Source organism: Humulus lupulus, chromosome 1, assembly GCF_963169125.1.
Source record: "Humulus lupulus chromosome 1, drHumLupu1.1, whole genome shotgun sequence".
NCBI lineage: Eukaryota > Viridiplantae > Streptophyta > Magnoliopsida > Rosales > Cannabaceae > Humulus > Humulus lupulus.
This window is the reverse complement of record NC_084793.1, coordinates 119,076,790-119,084,204: the sequence shown is the minus strand read 5'-3', so window position 1 is coordinate 119,084,204 and position 7,415 is coordinate 119,076,790.

Genomic DNA, 7,415 nt, shown 5'->3' with positions numbered 1-7,415 from the left:
ATCACGTTTATGCCCCAACGGGCCAAAATTACAATTATGCCCTTACCAACCAAGCAGGACTCGCATGCCTATCCAAAACTCATAAACATGCATTCTCACACCATTAATTCACATAACCTACAATTATGCCTTCCCGGCATACTAATCAAGGCCCTTAAGCCTTATTAATAATTTTGGGTCGTTACAGTTTGAGTTCCCAAGCTTAAAAAATCATTTCGGCCATAAATACCCTTAAGCGCCGCGGCTCCAACTCACTGAGCTGCGGCCCCCAGAGCTCACAAAACCCTTGCACCTGCTTCATCGAGCTTGGGTCGCGACACCAAAGAACAGGGCCGCAACCCAACCTCGGACCAGCCATTTTTCCTCGTTTTCAACCTTTTAAAACCTCCCAAAAACCTATCCAAACTCAAAAATCAAAGTTCCCAAACATCCCATCATCCAAAACCAACAAAATCCAAGCCTCAAATCTAACAAAACTCATCAAAACACAAAGTCCAATTCAAGCTTAAAAATTTAAAAACTTGAAAACTTAAAACTTGAATTACCTCCGATTGAGTTGTTTCCAACTAAATCCTTCGGCTAATAAGATTCTAATCTTCCCTAGGATCGCTATGCCTCGATCCTCGCTTGAATCCGAGTCCTAGAACTCAAGTTACCTTCGAAAATGCGATCGGGAGACGAAAATGGAACTTTGAGGGAGAGAGAACATACAGAACGTTCTTTTATTCTTTTAAAGGTTACTTCAAGCTTAAGTAGCCTCAAACAAATCCTAACGCTCAGGGTCCCGAAAACGTCCCCGGGGGCAAAATAGTCAAAACCTCCAGAATTCCCCCCTGATCTTACTAACTCTCAATTTATCACCAAATATTGATTCCCATTACCCAATAACCCGGTAATGCTCTAAATACCCCTTGACTCACTTCGAGTCAAGAATAAATCTCGTTGTGACTTTTCCACTAGCTTACCTCCTAGGATCGTCTCATGCTGGGTAACCCTGGCATAACCAAATAATAATAAAGCATCACACACATATCACACATATGCCAAATATGTTCAAAATTGCCAAAATATGAAAATCACCCAATTACTCAGAAATGGGTTCACATGCATATTTAATACACCTAAACATGCATATTATCATTTAATAACACAATAAATCAATTATGGCTCTCCCGGCCTCCTAATCAAGGTCTTAAACCTTATTAGAAAATTTGGGGCATTACAAGTACACTCGAAACCCTTCAAAGTTACCATAAGTAGCCTGCTTGCCCATGGGCCTTCATAAGAAGCTAACAAGACTTTTAAATATGTTCATCTATTTGCATATAGAATAATGAACATGAAAAGAAGAGTGCTCAAAATCCATGCAAAGCTACTATTTGGAATTTTGTTCGCTTCATTGTCTTCACAAGAGGCAAACTAAACAAAAATATACTGTAAAACGCGATAAGATATATGTTCGTGCATAACAATGTATTCTAGGCGACCACAACAACAATAACATGCCAAAAATCATGTAAGGCTTACATATGAAATTTGTTAGTCCGTACATCTAAATAAGAAGCTACCATAATTTTCTTCTCCTATTTGCATCGAAAAAAAACTTGTTTGCCTATTATAGCCTACACTAGGCGAACAGGAACACAAAAAAAGAAGATTCTCAAGATCCTATAAAGCTACGAAAGAAGTGTAGTCTCTAGCATGGCCTATGATAGGCGAACAGGAAAAAAAGATTGTGCTCTTGACCTTTCGAAGCTACAATGACAAATCTATTCACCCATATGCCTATAAGTGAGGATTTTCTCCCATAAGTACCTTCACGGCACAAATGGAACCAGACGGTCGACAAGAAAGGAGAAAAAGCGTTTAAATTCACTTTGAGATCATCTGTTCCTACACAATGCCTAAAATATTGTCTGTTCGCTCCAGATATGCAATAAGTATCTAAGAAGACATTCGTTTGCCTAGTCAAATAAATATATATGAGATAATATATATCTATATATATATATCGGATCATCAACATATGACAACATATATATGTCAAGTCAACAATGAGGAGTATTCTGTCCGCACACATTGCCTAAAAGTTTGTTCATTTCGTATATCCAACAAAAGGCAAGGAACCTAGTCACATATAGGCATGTACACGAAGGTAATTAGAGTAACAGATGGGATTTGTTTGTTGGTTCCTAAAAAAAGAGAAGTGAACAAGACTAAACAAAAGTGATAAACCCACAAAGAAATGCTTTGTTCGCATATGTGTAGCTTGTTCACCCCCGTATACATGCAAGGGACAAACAGGAACCGAACGAAGATCATAACCAGCCAGAATAAATATGTTCGCTTGTATGCCTTCATAATAAGGGTATAGAATCCAAGCAAACTTGCTTGAAAAAGGATGTGCCAAAAGGATGAGCATATCAAAAGGAATACCCAAAATTGGGTGAACTTACCAAATGAAACATGTCATACTTATGCCTACATAATGCTAACAGAATCAAATGAAGCACAAGAGACTTGTTCATCCTCATTAGAAGCCAAGAACATGAAAGAAAGGCGCAAATGTGTTCATTCATTTATACATACATGGTGAGAACAGAATCGAAATTCACCAAGGATGGGTTTCTATTAGCAGGTAACTTTAGAAAAAAAAAGAGGAAGCATTATCATAATAAGTCAGCCTTCTCTAAAACACGAAAATTGACTTGGGGGCAAATGTTATACCTATTTTCGGGCATGATGATGTGTCAAAGAATAACAATGATTAGGATCTCAGACCTTATCGCTATTTCCCTCATTAGAAAAATGATATAAACTTGTGGCAATCCTGTTCTCACAAGGTTAGCTAGCACACGCTAACATAAGAACCATGTTCATTTATTGCCAATGCAAGAACATTCTTATTCACTTAGAACAGACAATCAAGCGCTGACAAGAGGAGTTTAGTCGCCTAATGACACTAATCTATTCCTAGTCCTATTTCATAGTAGGTTGTAATGCACTAACAGAGAACTCTGGTCTTCCACCTATGTTCTTCTATCTTTGTTCGCACAAGGCAGGTTGTCACACTCTAACAGATAAGCACGGTCGCTTATTACTGTTAGTCAATTCCTTTTCGCTCATAGCAGGCTACCAAACGCTGACAGGGTCAGTAATAGAAGACGGAATCACCACTATTCAAGATGCGACTAAATTAATATGTATGTACTATTTTTTGGCCAAGCCCAATAGTTTAGGCCCACAACTCAAATGTAACATTAATATCCTCACTATAAATAAGAAGATATGTGATCCAAATAAGATGAGGCAACTCATAATGCTGAAACCCCGTTCTTGTACAAATATGTACTTATGTAATATCAAGTGAATGGGGACTATAGAATAACCAAGGACACAAGTTCGTTGGATACTATAGTTCTTCAAGCTTAAATATCAATAAGAGTGACTAAGTGGACGTATGTCATTTTTTCTGGGTCGAACCACTATAAAGATGGTGTTATTTATTTCTTTTTAAATCTTAATTCTTGAATTCATGCTCTAAGATCTCAAAGTTGATAAAAATCTTTGTCAACAATTACATACAAATTATTAAATACATTATTAATGATTTATTTTATTTATTTAAAAATAATAAATTTACTAGTTTATTTCCTACCGACATTAAATATGTTGATTATTAATAAAAAAAAACATCTAAACTATATTTTTAGTTATTATTTTAATTTTGTACAAATTAGTTGCCCATATAAGCTAATGGAAGTTTTCAGTATTTTAAAGCAACAATATAGAATAAGTATTTTTCAAAAGATTCTAACTTGATCCTTTTATGTTTTGATATTGTACCAATTAGTTTCTTGTATGTTTTGATTATGTTGCTCAATAATTTAAAGCTACCAAACACTATAATTAATTACATAATCAAAATAATATAAATTCATCAAATTGTACAATTAGTCACGTAAATAAGTTTATCAGTTTATTAAGTAATTTGAAAAAACTAATCATTATATTCTGTAATATAAATTATTATATGAGCAAGAACTTATTTTTAAGCTTCTTCAACAAAAGCAATTCTCTCTCTTTCCCGTCTGATGTGGCTATAGTCTATAACTTCTCGTCTAATTGTTCACTGGAATCTATGGTGGCCATTCTTCAATTCATTTTTCGATAATTGTAGCGATTTTGTGGGTTTTTGGTACGATTTCTGGTATATTGGGTGATGATTATTCCAATTTCGAAGGGGAAAATAATTTGATCCATTTTTGCGACCACGCGCCCACAATTTGTGAAAAATTTGTTGACGAAGATGACGTATTGGTGAGCTAAGTTTCGTTTCCTTCTCCAGATGCTGGTAGGTGTTATTTTAATTCTAGTATGATGATGATGAGGTGACAAGGTATCTATATGTAAATAAAGTTTGCGAAGGTAATTTTTGAATTAAATTATACTATAACTATGAGTAATTGGTAACCAAAATACTTTAAGTCTTTCATTTTATAATACTTAAATGTCTATGTTTTTTTACGAAGAAAATATCTATCGTCACAATTTTTTGGATGCCGTAGGTAATTGGTTGTTAAGTGTCAAGTCAATAATCTTTATTTAAAAAATTAATTGAAATCTTTAATAATTTAATAAAAATTATTTAAAATCCAAAAATTATTAAAAGCATTGTTTAAATATGAAAAAATTAAATAAAAAAGATTTATTGTTTAAATTAATTAAAAAATTAAAAATAAAAGTTATTAGACATATTTTTAAGTAAAAGAAAACTAAAAACTAAAATTAAAAATACCCAAAATCTTTTTTATTAGAGTCAGATCCTTCTTTCTCAATCATCGACATGATATGAAAAATGGATGATAGATTTCATCATACATGAATGAAGGTTGGAGAATGGAACTCCACCAACCCAGTATTCTCATCTTTAACACGAACATGAACTTATCAATGGTGGCTAAGGAAGAGTCACAGACAGCGACAAATCAATTTGGACGAGAAGAAGGTCGGGGTTGTTGTCGAGGTGGCCTCGTCGAGCATCGACAACAACGAAACTTGGCAAAACCATATTTGAGGGGTTGCAGTGGGGAGGAAGTGCTTCGATGGTAGATCTGGTTTGACGAGGAAGAAGACTACATCTTCGATCAAGGTGTGAACTTTTTAATTCAAAATTATTTGCATCTGAGATCTAACATTTTCTTCTTGTATTTTTTAATGGTAATATGATGATTTTAGATTGAAATTTGTGGTTGTATAAATTTGGGTATTTTGGGTATAAATTTTAGATTGTTTGATTTGAATACATAAATAGAGGTGGGTGTTTGTGTTTGTTGTGTGATTGATGAATACCATGAACGAATTGATGAACATAAATCTAGGTGTGACTTTGTGTATGTTTTGTAATTATGAGCTTTGATTTTAATTGTGTTTTGGGAATTTCGGTATAAATCTACCTAGTTTGATGAACACAAATTTAGATTTTAGCTCAAGAGCACTCATACAATACAATGCAAATTTAAGTATTGATTTAATTTAATTTTAACTAGCTTTTAATATTTTTTAAATTTAAAAAAAAATATTTTTTGAAATTTATTTATTGAAAATTGATTTATTTTTTATTAGATTTCGAATGATTTTTGTATAATTTTTTAATATTTAAATGAGTTTTTTAAATAAAAAATAAAAATAAATGACGTGGACAAGTGAGAGATTACTTCATATGCATCTATTTGTCATTTAACTAGAAAACTCAACCACATGGTACCTAAATTACAACAAAATGCGACATAAGTTATATTTCCCACATAAAAAAACTTTTCTATATTAATATGACTTTTTTGAAAAATTAATTAAAATATGGAAACAATAATAAAATCTCCAAATTTGGAAAAATTAGATTACATATAAAAGTACTTTTTTTCCATATTGAATTGATAATAATTCAAAACTTGTTCAGTGATTTTTTGGGTGATGCCCAAAAGCCACCACCATTTATCCTGATGAGCATGAACTTGAAGCTTTCCAATCACCTTCAACAATAACCACCAGTACGATAACAAGGCAAATCTTCTCCGGTTAAATCCTCCTTCTGCTCTTATTAAAGAATTCAATTTTTCTAATAATTATTTTAATCTCCATTGCAATTCCAAAATTTTCTCCGAACTTTCCATGCAACTCAGGCCATAACCTACGACTATGGTCTTTCATTTTGGTAGCCACACCCTGAATTTATCTTTACTTTTGGCAGGTGTATGTTATTGGGTCACCATTTAAGAGGATTGAGAAAAATAGATTAAAATTAAGAAGTTCCGTTGTTGAATTGTTGTTGTAAAGGGAGAAGAGTGGAAGAATCATATGTATTCTTACTACCTCTTTCTATGTTCCCTTCATTTTACTTTCCTTTATCATTTTTATATAAATTGTTTTCCTTCTCTTTTTCTAAAATTAATCTAAGTTAAATCATCCCCGCCAAATAAAAAAAGTCATTGGAGGAGATTTTGATGATGTGATGAAATCAACTCCTTGTAAATCAGACTTTTGGGTGATTCTAAATAATTTGAACCCCCAAAAAGTAATGAGACCAAAGAAATCAAATTAGAACAAGGATGCCAAGAATCATTCTAAAAATCATATTCTCAAAATAACAAAAACCCTTGACTTATTATTTACAAAAAAATAAAGAACCAAAGGTATAAAAAAGATATTAGACACCATACTCAAGAAATAAGAAGGATTGTGAGTGATAAAACATGAGTTTGAATGCCACAAGGGAGATTTTGATAACTTCTAGAAAAAAAATATTCTTTGAAGAATCAAAGAAAAAGCACTCTCAAAATATATAAATTCAAAGTCTAACTTGTAAACACATATCTCTCTCTATATATAATTGCAACAACTCTCCAAGACTAGGAAAAATCATATATAAAGCATTAACTTGATACATGCATCGCATCATATAGACCAAAATAGACTTCTAAAAAGTATATAAATGACTCGATACAATGGGACTAATTTTAACTAATTAAAATATATCTAAATAACTTAAATAAAAGATATTCATGGCCATAAATGATGTGAACACAACGGCGACATTTTTGGAAGCTAAGCCACTTTAAATTGCTCTATAACATTGAATAAGCCTTGATCACTATTCGGACCCTTATCAGACCTCATCTTTTCATAATCAACTCATATTACTTGGATTAGCCTATTTAGTGCTTCTTTGAATCTTCTAGGTCTTGCTCTTGTAAATGTTCCAATTGAAAGTTGCAATGTCTCTTTCAGTGATGCTCATTTATTATCACCACTCTCTCCTTTTTGAAATTGGTTTGCCCTCAAATCTTTACCTACATCAAACGGAGACAAATTAGGGAATTATACTTACCTGGATGATCTATCTTATAGGCATTGTT